The following is a 19,829-nucleotide window of genomic DNA, read 5'->3' on the forward strand; positions in this document are numbered from 1 at the left end:
CTAAGGAAGACTAACATAAAAAATAATAACCTATCTCTTTATTATTTGACATCAGTGTCCCTTTTAGATGACCGTTCAGTGAAAACTCATTGACTGTTACATGCTGCTTAGTTAATGGGGATCAACATCAAATCAAAAGGAAGGAAAAAAGAAGAAACAAAATCCTAAAATAAATCACTGCAATCTAGAACCAGGGGCAAAAAAAAAAGAAATCCTACATAAAATCAACAGTGAACAATTTTTTTTCACTTGTTGCAGTGATATCAATAATGATCACATTATAAAAGCTCAATATATTTTTTTATTTTGTATTAAAGAAAGCAAGCACAGAAATATAAACTATGAGAGCCTAAGCATCTATTTGCATAAATATTCATAATTTAAGATCAATACTATGACAATTGTTTTAAAAAATACTAGTTTAGATTTTTTTTTTCATCCATGCAGAAGAGCTTTCTCATAAAAATGGGAGAAAACCAAAAAATCTCAAGGAAGCATTTATATTTTGTAAGCAAGATGGCAGGCAGACTTTGTGTAATAAAATGGTTTGAATATTATTTTTTTCATAAGCAATGAATGTTGGTCCTACAACCTCACACAGGTCTTCTTTTAGGAAAATGCACCAGGACCTATACTGTTCAGCATTAACGATCTTGTTGATGGGACAGAGCACACCCTCGGTGAGTTTACAGATTATACAAAATTAGGAGTGCCTGATGCACCTAACTGGTGTGCTGCTATTCAGGGGGACCTCAACAGGCTGGATAAATGGCCAGCCAGAGCTTCATGAAGCTCAACAAAGTAAGTCCTGACCAGAGGGAGGAATAACTCCACGTCCCAGTATATGCTCCATCTGGAAAGCAGCTTGATGGGGAAGTCCCTGGGTATTCCAGTGGATACCAAGTTGGACACAAGCCAGCAGTGTGCCCTTGCAGCAAAGAAGGCTAATGATATCCTGGGCTGCATTAGGCAGAGGGTCAAAAGCAGGCTGAAAGAGGTGAACCTTCATTTCTACTCAGCACTGGAAAGACACAAGAGTGTTAGGTCCAGTACTAGGTCCCCAAGTACAACTGATCTCAATATACTGGAATGAGTCTAGTGAAGCGATACAGGCACTGCAAAATCTCACATACAAGAATAGGCTAAGACTGCTCAGCCAGGAGGAGAGAAAACTCAGGGGGATCATAAATACCTAACAGAAAGAGTAAAGAGGATGGAGCCAGACTCCCCTCAGTGGTGACCAGTGACAGCACAAGAGGTAATGGCCACAAACTTAAACAAAAGAAACTCCATGTAAACGTATGAATGAAACCACTTGATTGTCAGAGTGGTCCAACACTACAGCAGGTTACACACAAAGGCTGTGAAGTCTCAATTCTTGGATATATTCAAAAGTCAACTAGACATGACTCACAGCAACTTACTCTCCTTGACCCTGCTCCGAGAAGGGTGTTGGACCAGATGATTTTCAGAGGTGCCCTGAGGCTCAGCTCATCTGTAAGTCTGTGAGACTGTGTTTTAAAGAACAAGCTACACAGCTCTTTAACTTCTTCTCAGGAGGACTAATTGTATATCTAAATCACAAACTCTTCTTCCATGCTTCCCTCACTAAACTTGTCAGTATGACAGATGTTTTTATATTGCTGACAACAAACTTCTACATACCTAAGTACCAAGTCTGGATTACCAGTTCTGCTAAACAGTGGCAGCACCACAGCCACTACACTCTTCCTCTTTTCCATTATGAAAAATAATTCCGATGACTTATTATCTGGAAAAATTTAAATTTTTTTTTTCAACCCTCTGTTCTTTATCCCTTACTTTTGAATGTTTTGATGCTACATCCACACTGGTCACTGCCAATGACTTAGTACAGGGAATGCTCAAGTAGGCAGTAAAGGAGACTTATAAGGGCATAACTCTAAACTTTCCCAACAGTTGCCTGTGTAATACAAAAAGACAATGAGTTATTGTCCTTCTGATGAGTCATAAGATTAAAAAAGACTTCTGAAGAAGATCTTTATGTTTTATTTTGTGAGAAGTTTTTGAATACCTAAGCAATTAAAAATAGTTTTCACTCAATTCAGACCTAGAGATAAGATATATATACACATGCATATATAGAAATATATGTGTAAAATATATCAAAGTTATTAGAAACTCCTGGAAGTGAAATTTGTAATTTGGGTACTGCAACAGGTGGAAGAATTGAAAGAGAGATTCACATTATGTTGTTTTTTGGGGTTTTTTTAATCTGAATAGAGTATGATTAAGAAGCACTTTATTCAAGATTTAAGTAAGGTTGTTTTGTGTCCATCTGACTGATACGGACAGCCAGCACACTAGTCTTGAAAGCAGGGCTGCTGTCTCCAGAGGAGGAGAACTTAGTTTGATCTGACTAGAGACTTGATGATAACTTGGGCAAGGGCAAGGTAGGTTGGACATGGTCCAAGGCTCAGATCAATGTGAATTATCTTGTGCATGTGCCCATTAAAATAAAATTAGCTTGTCCAGTATTGGAAACAGCTGTTACAAGTGAACAAGCAAAGTTTGGATGCCTGTCTTCTGCGACAAGCTCTAGAAATTGAGAAAGGAAAAGCACAATCTATCCACTGTGTATGAGGCAAACATAGAGACAAGTTGTGAGATATCCAGGTTAGTCAGGACATGATGATTCCAACTAGTATGAAGCTATTCGTAAGTTTACCTGATTGAAGAACTGCTCACAGCTTGTCAGAACTTCAGAACTCTGTAATAGAATTGAAATGAATATGTAGCAGCTTTCATTATACAGAAGCAAAAAATAATTGACATCGACCACCTGCTGAGAGAACATCAGCACTAATGTAATGAACTTCAATTTGCAGAAGATAAAAAATGCTTTGTCACAGTGATGAACAGATACTACTATACACTTGACTTCAGAAAGTGTCATGAAGAGCTAACGTCCTTGAAAAGAACATAGAAAGAAAATTATGCTCCATAATAGTTTTACAGAGCTAGCCACCCTGGCAGCTAGGATCTATGTGCCTCCTTAAATGTCTAAATATGCTATTATGAATAAATATATAAATGTATATTCTAAATAAGTTATGCATATATATGCACGCACTCACAAATGTGAGGGTATACACATATATTTGTATACTGACACACAAACTTATGTAGTCACTGTACATATTCATCCAAGAGAGCAAGCTAGAAAGTACGATAAATGGTCATGAAGAATGATCAAAAAGAGTTCATAGTTCCTAGAAAATCCTTGAAAAAGAACTAAAATATAAATGAAAATATAAGAATTTTCAAAATAGATGAATAAAGTTATGTGGAGCTTTGCAGAGTCTCCAAGTGCAAGAGGGGTTCTAGTAATAAACGTAAAAAGAGAAAAATCCTATCAATAGTAGAAAAACATGGTGTTTCCTGGTAAAGGAAGGAAGAATCAAGCAGAAGAATGCATTTTTTATAGCTCCCCAGAACCACCACACAAATGCAAACTTTGAAAAACTAGAAATCATTCTGTGGAAGATATTGAGAGAAATTACTTCAGAGCATAAAAGGTTATACCTTAGAGCAATGGCAATTAGATGAGAGAAAGTATTTAAGTATTGGTCTATACAGGTCTACATGCTGAATTCTTTAGAACTCTAAATTATGTTGATAAATAATTCTATCTCCCAGGAGCACAGCCTGTAAAACAAATAATGATTTGACCCACTAATGCTGAAAATGTCTCACTGGGTATAAAGCTGGAAAATTATACTTGCTAGAACATCAAAGATTTTAGAAAACAATGGATTACAGTCTGTGTCCTTAACAGTGCATTGTCCAAAAAAGCATTCCTGCAGTTCTGACTGTGGGCACCAGTGCACGAGCTCCTAAAAGTCAATAGCATTCTAGTAAGCACTTCTAAAAAAGATTAGGACTCAAGCAGCATGACAAAAATTTATTTTTATTTTATTACATACTAGTGTTTTTTTCCCTTCATCTAACATGTTTCTCACTCAATCTGTGCTGCTTATTCTGCTCTATGGATAGAAGAGCACCACAGCAGAGATCTCTATTTAACTGAAATTTCATATAGTTACACACGTTCTGTCCTTGCATACATGCAGGTGAGAGCAGAATTTGGATGCTATTTCTTCACTGACAAGGGAATTAATACAATTCTTGGTGTTCTGTGCACTCTATGTTAGGTAACAAGACTTTGAGTCAGTCTTTGATTGCTAGGCTACCTTTTGGTGAAAATTTGTTGAAGTTGGATATGCTTTTTACTCCACATTCTATATAGAAGAATTAAGTCCAGAGATTTTTGTCTTCCATGGAATATCAGGAGACTTTGAAAACTGGAGAACACAGAGATAAAGCTGAATATAATAAGAATGCACTCTTAAAATAATAATTAGCACAGTGTGCAATTAAACCAAAGACAGTCACCTCTGAGTGTAAGGGAGTTTCTAACAGAAAAAAAAAAATCACAGTTTAGAATTATATGAGGACTAATATGCTAAGTAACACCATACAGATGATCAGAAAAAGCATATCTTATTAATGGGAGACTAGCATACCTAATTCTGTAAGGCAACAATATCTGGAAATGGCATTCATTCAAATTTCCATATTATCTAATATTCAGGACAGTTTGCAGAATTAAAAATCTGTGATGTGGGAATAAGGTGAAAATCTATTAAGAAGTAAGCAGACCACTTCCACTAATCCACACAGCTTTAAAAAAGTGATCAATAGCCTCAGAAGTTCAGCCCATAATTTGACTGCTTCGCCCTGCCCTAAACTCTCCCTTAAGTTATTTTCAACTTTCAGTATTATAAGGGCATCAAATTTGATAATAGAATCATAGAATCATAGAATAGTTTGGGTTGGAAGAGATCATCTAGTTCCAACCCCCCTGCCATGGGCAGGGACACCTCCCACTAGACCAGGCTGCCCAAGCCCCCATCCAACCTGGCCTTGAACACCTCCAGGGATGGGGCAGCCACTGCTTCCCTGGGCAACCTGTGCCAGTGCCTCACCACTATCATGGTGAAGAAATTATTCCTAATGTCTAGTCTAAATCTGCCCCTCTCCAGTTTATACCTATTCCCCCAAGTCCTATCACTACAAACTTTTGTAAACAGTCCCTCTCCAGCTTTCTTGTAGATTAACTTCAGATTAATCTAAAAGAGGTATGAAGATGCATTGTAGAGTTCTGGAACAACACATTTTGAATTATATATAGGAGAAAAGAAACAACTGACTACTAGTCAACTGTTGTATGAAAAATTATCTTGTTCATGAACACATTTCCTGAATTTTCCAATTCAGACAGAATGAAGGTATTCAGGTTTGAAGTTATGTAAGTTTTATAGATGTGGAAAAGAAACTGAGCTCATGGACTTAATTAAATTTTTTTAATTATAATTTTAAAATTTTTATGTCTTACAAATATAATCCTAAGTATCTCACATTGTTTTGAATGTAGACATATTGACATTTAAATCTGAGACTATATCTTGCGTGGCTCTGTCTCCTATTTATTGGTGACACCAGACATTTCAAAGTAATGGTACCCACGTCAAGTCCCTTTTCCTCCCACAAAAATTGCAGTGTGCCAGTTTGAAGTGTCGTCACACTTTGTAGAAAAATACCTGTATTAAAACAATCCACCCCTGAGCTTCTGTAATTCGCATCCATTCCATGGAAAATGGTAAATTCTTTCCTGGTGGCTTAAAATTCAAACTAGGGTCTTTCTGGAAAATGTGTGCTAGCCAAGCAGTTGAACGCTAGCTGGACAAAATTTAAAGGATTTCCTGAAGGAGTGCCTTGGTATATGGTTTATAGACAGTTAGGTAACATTACTAAATGTTTTTTTTAAGGAATTAAGCCTACAATACTATGAATACTACAGAATAATTTTAAAAGGCAACAGAGGAGTCAAAATCATTTCAAACACATCGATTCTGATTAATAGAACATCCCCAAATATATAAAAGATGTCAATGTATATATTTCACTTTTCTGGTGGATCAATGTCTCTTCCGAAGCAGCTTAAATACAGGACAGTTGAGGAATTTGGCTGAGAAAAAGATGCTAGATTAGGATGATCGCTGGTCTCAGATCTTTAATCAGATGATCAATAGTGTGGTTAGTCGCTTTTCTGTACCTATCATACCACCCCTGTGACTTAGAAAAATTGTCCCCATATTTAGTTGGCAAGCAGATGTTAAATGATTTACTGAACACAAAATTTTTCTCAAGATGGTGCCAGAAATTGAACTGTCCTGACTTTTGTTGTTGTTGTTGAAAATATTTTGTAGACAAGGAACAATTATTATTTTCAGTTATTAGACTGGCAATTTTAAATTAAAGAAATGGTGATAGTAATATACAATTCCAGTCCACAGTTGTCTTCTCTATTCCACACAGACAAGGAAAATATGTCAATTGGCTTTTCTTATATGCGTTAGCATGTATTTTCAGCTGGATTTAAATTCTCATGTACTATAGACAAGAAATGCTGTGCATGCACTGGATCGTCTGCCATCTTACAGGAACTGCTATGCTAGAGCAGAGCTGTGATGAGTTCAACACTCTTTGTTTAACACTGGCCAGGGCCACATATATCAGAAAGATGCAACATACCCGTGTTGTTAAATGATGGAGTAATCTGCCTCCTTCAAACATATCTTTGTGCTCTTGTCAGTTAAAGATTACCTTGAAGAGTGATGGTAATGATTTCAAGGATGAAGGAGTGAAGCTTCTTGTTTCAAGCTGTTAAGTGTGACAAATATAAAAAGAAATATACTCTCCAAATGGGTTGTTGCAAATATGTCTGCTACAGTACTCTCTGAAACATATTAGCTTCAAGAGAACCATACAGAAAATACTAGACAGGATGGATTTCTGGACTGATTTTGTCTACTTTCTATTTCCTTTAAAATATGGAGAATTACTTACTGTCCTTCAGTTATTTTACGGTATCATTTTATACTTCTTAGGGTAGCCAACAGTGGCAGTGAGGATTAGTGTTGTGATGACACTTATCTTCTAGGAACTGGGATAAAATATGACATAATTCTAACTGGAGAAAACAATTCTGATTTTCTTTTATGTAAACACTGAAGAAGAGTTACTAATGGTAGTTAAAAACTACAAACTACCACTTTTTAATCTTACTACTTAGACATCTTGCTATTATAATGAAGATATCTATGAAAATATTAGATAAAGAGCTAAAAAATAAACCCTAAACAGTGAAAAACTAAAACAAAATGTTTAAGAATAATAAAGAGAGAGGTTAAAATAATTCTTGTCCTCATATTCCCAGAAGGTTAATAATACTTGATAAAGAAGCAAAGAAGAGCAGCAAGGCTTCTCAAAGACGTAAAAACTCTGCTGTATGAGAACTGGCCATTAAACCTCAGGTATGTAAATGATGCCTGTAAAATCAAGGATACCAAGAAGATGATGAATAAAGAATGATGATAGGATGAGGGGGAATGGATATAAACTGGAGAGGGGCAGATTTAGGCTAGACATTAGGAAGAATTTTTTCACCATGAGAGTGGTGAGACACTAGAACAGGATTCCAAGGGAAGTTGTGGATGCCCCATCCCTGGAGGTGTTCAAGGCCAGGTTGGATGGAGCCTTAAGCAGCCTGATCTAGTGGGATGTCCCTGCCCATGGCAGAGGGTTTGAAACTAGATGATCTTCAAGGTCCCTTCCAACCTTAGCTATTCTATTATTCTATAATATATACGCAGATTCGTATAAGCATGTGATTCAACTTTCTACAAATATAATTATTATTACATACTGCTCCTTGCTGGTTTAGTGTAGTACTGCTTATTTCATTTACAGAAACACACAAGTATACATGTCTCAGTTACTGTTAAATTATATTGGTATCTGACAATCTGAATTAACTTAGAGCTTTATGGAAACAAACCTCTTGTCATTCTCAAGAAGATCCCATTCTCAAATATAGTAACGTGTCAGCTAGATTAGGCAAGAAAATCACATTCATATTCATAAGTTACAAGCTATATATAAAAGAACGTTTTCGGTTAAAACTTTAATTATGACCCAATCACAAATGTGGAAAACAATGATGAGCAAAATGAATGCAAAATAAGCCATTACTTGAATTCCATTTTGTTCATACTGGAATGTATTGAGACACGCGTAACATAAGCATGTATTGAAGAATTTAGGTTTTTAACTTAAATCTAGAATTTCTACATGGAACAAATAAGAATTTTGATCCAATAATGTGACTATTTAAGAGGTTTATTACATGCTTAAGCAGCAAGCCTGAGCTCAGCTCTGTCCGACCATCATTATCAAAAACACGAGGAGCATCTTGCACTAGAAGCAAAAAGAGCCAGCTGATAAAAACCTACTCAAGCTGGGCATGCATTTTAATGTGAAAATTCTTCCCTTGTTCTCCCCTTTCCATCTCCTCCTCTTACATTCTCAGATTACATCGATTACTTCCAATCAAAAGCCTTTAGGAAACTTAAATTTAATTCTACAGCACAACGGTGCCTGGCCCAGGAACTGGCAGACAGTGATTGTGTTCCCTCTGAGTGGTCACACCTGTCCCAGCTCAGCCCTGCTGGCCACTCTGCAGCCTTTGGTTGCCACTATCTGTGCGTAGGTGAGCACACCCAAAGGGCTTCCGTGAAACTTCCCATGCATTTTGCTTGCCACTCCTTCCCTTGCTTTTGCCTTTGAACATGCCACTCTCTTGCCACCACTTTTCAGGGACACAGCACAAATGTATTCTTTTAGCCTTCTTTTATAAAAAAAAATCTTAACAGAATTGAAAGCATATAATTGTATAAGACTATAAAAAGTAGCTTCCCCTGTTTTTGTTGAGAATATGCAAGAACATATGATGAGTATACAGTAGGACAGTTTTTCCCTGTAGGTATATACATAAGTATTGCTAAAAATAAATAAACAACGCCCCCCACAAAAAAACCCAAACAGCAAGGAAAAAAGACATTCTAGAACCCTTCTAAAGATATTTGTTTTCCAAAACATTTATATTTGTAGAATGGCTTCTATACTGCAGTTGTGGTTTTTTGTTTATTTTCAAAAATAAATTTAAGAAATCCATCTATCTAGTTACCTAGATAGTCTCTTCCTGGCTTTGATTCAACTAAATATCATTTTCCAAGGAAATTCATACTTCATTTTATCCTCAGTTAGGACTGAATAATGTTCCTTCCTCAACCCCGACAACCCAACATGACATCTAAGTGCCTGCTGCAGCAGAAGAAATTACCTTTGTTTATTTGCCAAGTGGCCTGTACCTTTCTGATTCTCTTTACCATCTCCAACTTAGCACTGAGCTGTGCCCAAGCTATGCATCATAAATAGGGCTGTAAAAACTCCTTTAAAATCTACTAAGATCTTTTTCTTTGAGAAATATCAGTTATAGCTTCGGTCTCACAAAGACTGTCCTAGAGTAGATACTATGGTCAGCCACCTCAGTTTTTATTTTGGTTTAAGCTGGCTGTGTCAAAGTGCTTAAAAAAACATAGTAGAGCAATGAGACATAGCCAATGCATATTTTCCAGCTCTAAACATTTATTTTTAAAATGTTGGGTTTTGTTTTGCAGTTAAGTGAGTTTACATTTCAGTGCAATATAGAACAAAAGGGAAGCATGTCAGTGGTGAACAGTTTGATAATGCATAAAAGTAGCTTCCCTACAAGAATTTTGTGACTTTTTCTCCAGTTCAATGCCTGACTTCCCACCTAAGAGGTAAGTAGCTTACATTCAATGCTACTAATAAAGCACTTGTTATTTTCTGAAGTAAGTTATACCAAGAGTATTTCCAATAGCATAGCATTGCTACCACATGAGATAACCTCCCCCAAAATACACTAACATAGTGAGTGATTATCTTTTTATTTAAGCTAAAAATTCTTGTATAGAATTCCAATCTAGTGGATTTATTGATAGTAAAGTGAGAAGGTAGAGGGTTAAGAAATTATAATCCTTCCTCTTCTGTTACCCATGCTGAATATGATATGTATATCTTTTATTATTAACCATTTATTCTCTATCCCTCATGACTTAGAGTCTAATGAGTGTCATCATATAACAAATTGTACGCTACACTTAGCTTTAATCATCTTGATCTTTTCCTGGGCAGTTGAGGACATCAGCATTCCCAGGGCAAAACAAGCTTTCATTCTAGAATCTTCGGGCAACGCAAAAGCAGCTGTCACAATGGCTGATGACTATTGCTTGGCAGACTGAATTCTTGTCTGATTGTTTGCATGGCACTGAGGTAGACTAGTAAAAGATTTTATGATTGTAAGTCCTATTTCTAGAACTCACACAAAAACAAAATATGATTTTTAACATCACAAAGCTGGCAGTAGGAAAAAAAGGTACTCCTGAGCAGAGAAATGTATTGATGAAATATGAATTTGATGGTTTGGTTTGAACCTTCTCCATTCTGTCACTGCAGCAGTTTAAAGCACAAGAATTTTTTATATTTAATACTTGTAAGTATCTGCTGCTACGTGTCTAATAAAAGTCACTGATTAGCACATCATGAAAGAAAAGATTAAACACCATTTTTTTCATTCCTCACTTCCAATGTAATTTCAGCATTTAGATTACAATTTTCCTTTCTAAAGTTCAACCTACAGCTCAGAATGAGAGCCATGGTTAATGCATTTGTATCTACTGTCGATTTGTAAATAACTGGCAGCCTGCCATGTTGTAATTCAACATTTTAAACCTCAATAGGCAGTAATATATTTGTTTATTGTTGTTGTTGTTAGTCGTAGCTGAAGGAATATATGCAGTAGTGGAAACAGAGTTTGAGGCAAGTTCTAAGCTGCTAACTGGCTGTTTTATTACAAGAAAGGATGAATTATTTCTATATATTAATAAATCATCAGAGTTCTATAGACTACCTTAAGAGGAAGACAAAAAAATTCTTAAAAAAAATCAGTTAAACTATCCCCAAAACAACAGCTTTATATCTGAAAACACCTTTCTTCCTATAGTGCAATTCTCATATTAAACGAGATAGGTAAGCTTTGCCACATCTACTTATGTTGATTAAATTCAACTATATTAAAATGAACATAAATAACCCAAACTTTGAGGGATAGATAGATGGAAATTCTAATGATGATAAAGTGGGTTTAAAGACTTTGTTTTGAGGAGTGTAATTTCATTAACAAGTGCTTCACTCTGCTTTAGTGACTTGACATAGTCAAGGAGTTAGAGATAAATTTGATAGACTTAAGGTGATGATATTTTTATGTAAATTAGGCAAAAGTATTTCCCCCAAAATTTACTATTGTAAAAGGAAGTATTTTTTTTAAGTTTTCCTGTGTGCTTTCCTGCTAGAAAATTTTTGCATGTCCTGAAAGTTGAAAATTAATTATTTACTTCATTAGTTCTTTATGTTTTTATTGCTTTAGGAAAGACAGGAAATAAATTGACCTCAGGCTGTCTGAAGTATTCTTTCCAGGACTCTGGAGCTACGTATTGCTCTTTCACTTAGTACATGGTTCAGATATGTTCAGGACTCTATTCAGTGTGCTGTACAGAAGAAAAACAAAAGCTACGTACAGAAGAAAAACAAAATCTACATTCAGAAGAAAGTATCTCATTTTCTAATGCTAATTGTGGAGGTTTTTAAGTTCATGCACATGTAGACCACAGTAGAAATTCTGTCTAAATACCAATATATATATATAAATCTAATTTGGAGAAAAAACCCACAACATTTAGAAATACACTAAAAATTGCATATTCAATCATGCTGGAGATGCCAGCTGAATTCTGCATGAAACACATACCAAATAAAGTATCCACTACGAGCATCCACTAATCTATTTCCAGTTTTTCACAACAGCTTTCATAGCTGAGGATGGTAGCAGGAGTTTCTTCTTCCCTCACCTTCACTTCTTACTGCTAATTATGGTCACACTGCAGAGGCAAAACTGTCACAGACTCTTGAGGGACTTCAACCTCTGCAGCTGGGTCCATACTCCAAGGAAGCAAGAAAGGATCCCCTTTTTCTTGATTTTTAGATTTTGGGCGAACTACACATGAAGTAGTTCCTTCTTTATGCAGGAGTCTTCTCAGGATTCCTCAATTCCCAAGGCACAACATCGCTGCCGGACACAATCCCTTAAGAGCAGTACTGTGTATACAACAGCTATATTTGTAGTTAAGCATTCTGGCATTATTTGGTATCATACACACTTAAAGATGCATTATATTTTATCTCAGAATACCATATTTAAAGTTTTATAACGATATCCCAGCATAACAGTCTTTTAACGAGAATACTGCCAAAGAGTTAGAAAATAAAAAAAATTTGAAAGGTTATTACTATTACACTTTTATCACCATGAGAGTTCAGCAGTTTTAGAGGTAGAGGAGGAGAAATAAAAATGACTAACCAGAAAAATAAAACAAAAAATTGGTGCTTCATTCATCTGCCATTTTTGCTACCTTTCAACACTTATCTAGATATTGTTTACCTCTCTCCATGTATTCTTTATGCTGTCCACTTTCTGTTTTGTTTTGGGTTTGTTTTTTTTTATTCCCCTCTCATTTTCTGATCCCTGTATTTGAACTTTTAACTGTATTTTTTTTTCTCAAGTCTCTTCTTTCTTGATTTGCAGTTAACCTCAATGCCTTAGTGTCATTCCTACGTGTCAGCTCCCATCATTGCTAAATGATAAGGCAATGGAGACTGAAGAAGCAATGAATGTCATCCAATTTAGCACTGGCAAGGTAGATGAGACATTTCTGTTATCAAACTCACAGAAACAATTTCAAACAACAAGACAGATGCAAAGACACAGTTTTCCTTAATCACAGAGAACTATTAAATTAATATTAAGAGCTATTTGTAGCTATATAACTTTATTCTTTGTTCAAGTCTCAGTATGACTTCAACCTGATGATGCTCTTTTCATCTTAATGTCACCCCACATGCTCCAGGCCTAGTAGGTTATTTATGTTCAGCATTTCCACATCTGATTATGACTATGTTTAAAGGTTAAATTTATGTTTGCTGTTTATCTCCTCACAGTACTACACTGAATTATGTTCTGCCTTTTTTTCTTGTATTATCACATTCAGAAAGGGCTAGTTTGTTCCCAAAACTTGACTAGTGAAACGTTCAGTGTTACCTTTTGTCCCCATTTTACAAGCATGAGACAAAAATGCTCATCTCCCTCCTAACATGAACATTGATTCACCGCTTCACTACGTGTCATCAAGTGCTAAAATGTTTTTTTACAACCTGATCTATGCTAGTACATGAAGAATGATTGACTAGTTGGGAAAATAATTTTATTGCTGCTTGAATCAAATTATACTGTTAGTACAGGGGAGTCGAGTGTTTCCAGACTCATTCCCTGTGAAATATTCTCCATTCTCTTTTTACTCCAATATGATGACATGATTATTTAAGGCATGACTTTGCTGTATTAGACTTTTCATTAGAGGTAGGTTATATATGTATATATACATATTTATATGTATATAAAAAAACTACTGGTTTTTCTCATAAAGATTTGAAAAAGCAGAGAGTGTAATGAAATGTGTAGTTATGCCCTGATTTTACCATTCCCACACTGGTGTCAGCACATAATAGCCCATATAAAGCAGAATGCTAAGAAGTCAGTTTTTCAAAGACTAAATTAGAGATTAACTCAGTGGTGCTTCTGTTTCTTTGAAAAAGACTCTCTTGGTGCTTGGCCAAGTAGTTGTTTAGTCACATATGTCTATCTGTTGGTCTCTCTGCACCATAGAATTCTGTGAGATTTTGATGATTGTGGGTCCTGAGGGTTATGGGTAAGGTAAAAAGTAAAATCAGGACTCTGAATTTTAGGAAAGCAAACTTCCAGCTTTTCAAGGATCTAGTCAATAGGATCTCCTTGAAAACTGCCCTCAAGGACAAGGGAGCAGAAAAGAGCTGGTGGAGCTATAACAGTGCTTTCCATACAGCACAAGAACTCTTGATCCCTAGGTGTAAGAAATCAGGAAAGGAAGGCAAGAAGACCAAAACATGTGAGTTGAGACCTGATGGAGGTTCTGGTGGATGAAAGGCGGGATATGATCTGACAATGCGCACTTGCAGCCCAGGTGGCCAACTGAATCCTGGGCTGCATCAAAAGAAGCATAACGAGCAGGTGAAACTATGCAATATTTGCACCTCTACTCTGCTCTGGAGAGACCCCACCTGGAGCACTGCCTTCAGCTCTGGAGCCCTCAGCACAGAAAAGACACGGACCAGTTGGAGTATGTCCAGAGGAGGGTCAGAAAAAAGGTCAGTGGGATGGAACACCTCTCCTATGAAGAAAGGCTGAGCGAGAATTGTTCAGCCTGGAGAAGTGAAGTCTCCAGGGACTTTCATAAGAAAAACCCTGCTTTTAGCAGGGTCTGCTGTGATAAGACCAGGAAAAATGTTTTTAAACTAGAATGAGGTGGATGCAGACTAGATATAAGGAAGAAATTTTTTAGAGTGGGTGTGCTGAAACATTGGCACAGGTTGCCCGGAGTGGTAGTAAATGCTCCATCTGGGAAACATTCAAGGGCAGGTTGGACAGGGCTCTGATCTGGTTGTGACAATGTCCCTGGTCACTACAGCAGGGGTGGACTAGATGACCTTTAAATGTCCCTTCCAACCCAAACATTCTATGATTCTATGGTTCTACACAAAACACACCTTCCTCTGATATCACATCCATTTATATCATATATGATTTCTAAACTAATGTCCATCTTTGTGGTTTGTTTTTTTCAGAGGAAAGAAAACCTGTTCCCTAATAGAAGTACAATCCAACAGCTTTCCTAAGAGAAACAGGATCAATGTTATTTTTCTTACTTATGCACTATATATATTTTTCAATATATAGATCTCAATAACATTCCTGTATAAAAATTGTAATCATATGAATTTGAGTATTTTTTTACTTGAATTACAATGGCCTTGTCACTAAATTCTATACTTCAGTAGAAAAACTACCATTCAGATCCCTTGGAGAATAAATCCTATCAGCCTGCTTTTCTGCAGACTAGATGAAAAAAGTCAGTACATTTAACAATACACTGATTTAAAAGATGACAATGAATTAATTTCAGAAAATTATTTCAACAATGTCTGGTAAAACTTTTATCTGTGTCCTTCAACTAAGAGTTATCTTCCCAAATTAATTAATCTTGAGACACTAATTTCCAACAAATCTATCATATCTTATTATTCCATATGCTACTTTTCTCTACAAAACCTGGCAAAACATTGCATGACAATAACTCAAATTTTTGAAGTCCTTTTTGTGTTTATTGTTCCATGAGCCACCAAGAAATAACACACTTACCTTACCTCAGGGCAAGTAGATTTCTGCTGTTTGCCGTGAAGGTACAGCTCACTGAAATTATGTGGGCTTAATAAATAAAAATGTACATGCATCTTCCAACTATAAACCAATAAAACTCTAACAATGTCAGAAGAAGGCATTACTTAAGACAATATTTAAGTATTTCTATCCGGATTTCAAAGTATTTGAAATATTATTTAATAAAATATAATTTATTTTAGTTATATAATCTACCTGGTTTTTTGATTGGTGGTAGTTGTAAGAGATGGTGAGTTTTTTCCTACAAAATAAAATGCCTCTTCTAAATGGTGATTTTCACATTAGTTTCTGTAAATAGGAAGACTATTGATTTTTTTTTAATTCAGTGATGTCCTTTTGTACTGTATCTTAATTGATTTCACTTTCCTTCAAATAAAAAAACCACAATCATTTTAAGTTTATCCTGTGTGCAAATATATCTTATAATTTGCTTAAATATCAGAAGCTTTATTTATGTTAACATTGAGCTCTGGCGTTTAGTTCTTCATGCTGGAAAAATGGCATTTCCTTGTAACTTTTTACATGTTCCTAAGTATTTCTGACAAGAAACTGTCCTGGAATAATACATACCTCTAAATATTATTAAAGTAAAAAAAGGTGACTAGTTCAACTTATGTTGTACCAAGCATGCTCTAGAGCACTGTCTTTAACTTTTAAAAGAAACTCCCAAAATCTCTTGTGATAACAAAGAAAAACAATACTTTACTGCATATCCCTCTCCCACCAGCAAATATAATTTGGAATCTGTATTTTCAGACTTTTGAATTAAGAGAATAATGGACAATTTTGGAACTGATCATAAAATGAAATGAGAAAGAAAGTCAATTATATTTACATATGTGTATATATACATACACACACACACAGACACACATATACATGTATATATTCTATTCAGTGCTCATTGAATCCTGGATAATGTCAGTCTTCATGGTAAGATCCTCAAATATATAGCAGCCAGCACCAAAAGAGGCCACATATGCTTCTTTAATGTATGCTTGCACCAAATTCAGCAAAAACTCTCCTGTTCTCTCTCTACTGAGTCCATCATTCTGTATGGTTTCACCGCAGAGTATCACATTTACAACAGATGTTACTATCAGCTCTAAGACTGCCTTTTCTTTCTATTTCCTTGCATATTTTTCACATTTTTTCAGAAGGTTTTTCTTGCTGGAAAGCACAACTATTTCATGGTATCCCTTAGAAGAGACTACTGCTTGTATGCGTTAAACTTACCGCTTCCTGACAGCCTGTCTTCCTGATATGAAGGCAGCAAGAGATGACGAGCCTGTCATAATCTGGCAGTTTGGTAGCCTTTGAACCTGGTGTTCCCAGTATCAGTTCCAGAGGATACAGGGGAGGGAGCAGTGTTTTCCCTAACTATATTCTTGGAGACCTACATTTGTGCTGCCTGAACTGGGGTACAAATAGTGCCCAGAGGAGAAGAGAAGAGTAAAGCTGTGTGGCCGTGAATATATGCCCATAGTGCATGAGAAAGAGCATAAGTAATTGAGCGATACTAATGCTGGGAAAAGATGTCAGTCCAGATATGAAGTCTTACAGAATAAATCTCTGCTTGACTTAATATTTTGTTTCTGGTTTTAAGAAGTTTAAATTTAATAATTTCTTGCCTTCCAACTGTGTGAGGCATGACAGCAATTTTAATTGTGTCAACAGCATTTTAAAGTAATGATCAAAACGGCAGAATTTTATTTGGATTTTAATCCACACAGTGTGCTATAGAACGGATTAAACAGGAACATCATAAAGTTAGTATTACAATTTCTTCATATGGCAAGAGAGATCCCTTTTTGGAGGGTGCTGCAAAGCACTTGATTACATGATCAACATTAAATTGCTATAATACTCTCCCTTGTAACCAACCAAACCATTAAAGAGAGTCCTTAGATGGATCTGAGGAAATCTGCAACTCTGCAATTGTTATTTGCAGAATAAGAATAACTGGAAAAAAAGAAATAACAGTAGCTCAAAATACCTGTTACCCAGAAAAAGGAAAAACAAGACTCTCAGTTCCTTGCTAAGATGATGTTAGGAAGCAGGCACCATTTTTCTGCTGGAGGTAAAATGTAATCTTGTAATATGTATATGGGGTAAGTGTGATTCTAGAAACTGGCAAACATCTGTAGAGGTGGATAAAGAACGAGTAACCCTGCTTAACTGCAGCTAGAGGTAATTCATAGGTAGTAGAGAAGGGAACTAATATATTAGGTATAACAGTCAGATAATTCGGTTTCTAGGATATTCTTGAACATAGAATCATAGAATCATAGAATAACCAGGTTGGAAGAGACCCACTGGATCATCGAGTCCAACCATTCCTATCAAACACTAAACCATGCCCCTTAGCACCTCGCCCACCCATGCCTTAAACACCTCCAGGGAAGGTGACTCAACCACCTCCCTGGGCAGCCTGTTCCAGTGCCCAATGACCCTTTCTATGAAGAATTTTTTCCTAATGTCCAGCCTAAATCTCCCCTGGCAGAGCCTGAGGCCATTCCCTCTTGCCCTGTCCCCTGTCACTTGGGAGAAGAGGCCAGCACCCTCCTCTCCACAACCTCCTTTCAGGTAGTTGTAGAGAGCAATGAGGTCACCCCTCAGCCTCCTCTTCTCCAGGCTAAACAATCCAAACATCAGCATTTTCCTTTTATTTGGTGTGATTTTGAACAGTTCAGCTCTGGAAAGCGATACTTTTTTGTAACATGCCATCTTTTGTAAACTAATGGCTTGAATTTATAGGATGTTACTTTTAAATGATTAATGGAGAAAAAATGCCTTATTTTAGGGATTGCTATATATGTTAGTTATAGATATAGACAATAGATATAGATATACAAATAAAAATATATTTTTCTTCTTAAAAAATATTTTCCAAATATTTCCAAGCATCTCTGAACTCAAAGTCGAAGAAACACTGAAGTGGGGTCATCTCTCTGAGACTACTGCAGTCTAGCAGAAGGTTCAACAGGTATTTCAGATTTGATAGGCAAAGTGGAAATAGACCATGTAAAAAGGAATTAATTTTGCTGAAATTTGAGTTGGCTCCATGAGTTTTAAGCTTTTTCCTGGCTTCTTTTCTAAAAACTGTATTGTGAACATTCAATCAGAGGTCAAAGGCACTTGATGATGTAAAACTGCATTTTTTTCTTAGCTTGTCAGGGCACAATATGCCAGGAACAACATTCTCAGAACACATGAACCCTTCTTTAACATGTTTCTTTGGGACAAACTTGCTTAGACATAATACTTTTGTTATACTAGGAACAGAAAAAAGAAAAATAACATACAGTGTCCAATCCAAAAATTTCAATCCAAATTTTCACATAAATAAGAAATATTTCATGACATTACATATTTTATAATTTCTGATCACAGAGATTGCACATCAGAAACTGACATTTTATTTTATCTCTTAGCTAATCTTTTCTTCCGCAGACATTCATAATGCCCTAATCAAAAAGGCTGGGAAAGCTACTTATTCTAAAAGAGTCTGAGATCAGCTATCCCAAACTGTAACAAAAAAAAATATTTTGGAAATTTATAATTTTCTGTTACTAAAATTCAGAAATTTGCCCTTTTAATTTTTTGGAGTGTCACCTGCCAGAAATTCTCCAGTAGCTTTATATTAACTGACATTAGAAACTATTATAAGGAAAAAAAATATATATAAGAAAGTTCACAGCACTACAATTTTCATTTGTTTGCTTTCTTTCTTTCTCTCTCTTTTTTTTCTTTTTCCTTGCACTTTCTTTTTACAGATGACCTAAACAAGATCAGTCTCAGCAAGAGCCACTTTCTGAGATGTATTTCTAACGTAGGTCTTTTGAACGAACAATGTATTTGGCATTGAAAACGTATTGGATTTTATTTAATAGGACCAAAAGGAGTCAGTGGTTTCATTATTCATGAGAATCCTGCTCCAAACACAAGTATCTAGCTTCTTTTCAGCACATGAATTCCAACTAATGCAATTAATGTTTTTATAGAGTTCACACTGAGAGCCTTATATCTTCAATGTCAGCCTTCCAAAATCTCCTGCCTGCAGATGAACTATTCCAAAATCCAACCAAAGCCCTAGACACCACTTCTGAACTCCAAAACACATAGTTTCTTATCAGTTTTTTCTTCTTGGTACAGTTTTACACTATTTTTTTACACTCAGCTTGTTCCTTAGACAACCTGCTGTTTGAGAAGATTTTGGCACAAAATACAGCTCAGAAGAAAATAATATGTATTAAAAATAGCAGGGATTTAGTAGAAGTAAAAGACCTGTATTCACTTGCATTTACTTGGATTTACTTTTAGCCTTCATTCTAAGTCATAGGTGCTTTTATGAAACACAGAATAACAAAATCGTAACACACAAACTTGCCAACCACCTTTAACTGCATGTTCCCCA

The 19,829-nt window shown here is 35.9% G+C and overlaps 1 protein-coding gene across 3 annotated transcripts in view; it reads right to left on the reverse strand.

Annotated features, from left to right (window-relative positions):
* The window catches only part of IL1RAPL1 (interleukin 1 receptor accessory protein like 1), a 704,387-nt gene that overhangs the window by 421,800 nt on the left and 262,758 nt on the right, over positions 1–19,829 (reverse strand). Inside the window, exon 2 of one of the 3 annotated variants that reach the window (XM_069873606.1) lies at positions 2,708–2,749. The exons of the other annotated variants lie outside the window; for them this stretch is intronic. The gene's annotated coding sequence lies outside the window, so the exon portion shown is untranslated. The remainder of the gene's footprint in view (positions 1–2,707; positions 2,750–19,829) is intronic. 3 annotated transcript variants of the gene reach the window in all.

Source organism: Phaenicophaeus curvirostris, chromosome 1 (genome assembly GCF_032191515.1).
Source record: "Phaenicophaeus curvirostris isolate KB17595 chromosome 1, BPBGC_Pcur_1.0, whole genome shotgun sequence".
Lineage (NCBI taxonomy): Eukaryota > Metazoa > Chordata > Aves > Cuculiformes > Cuculidae > Phaenicophaeus > Phaenicophaeus curvirostris.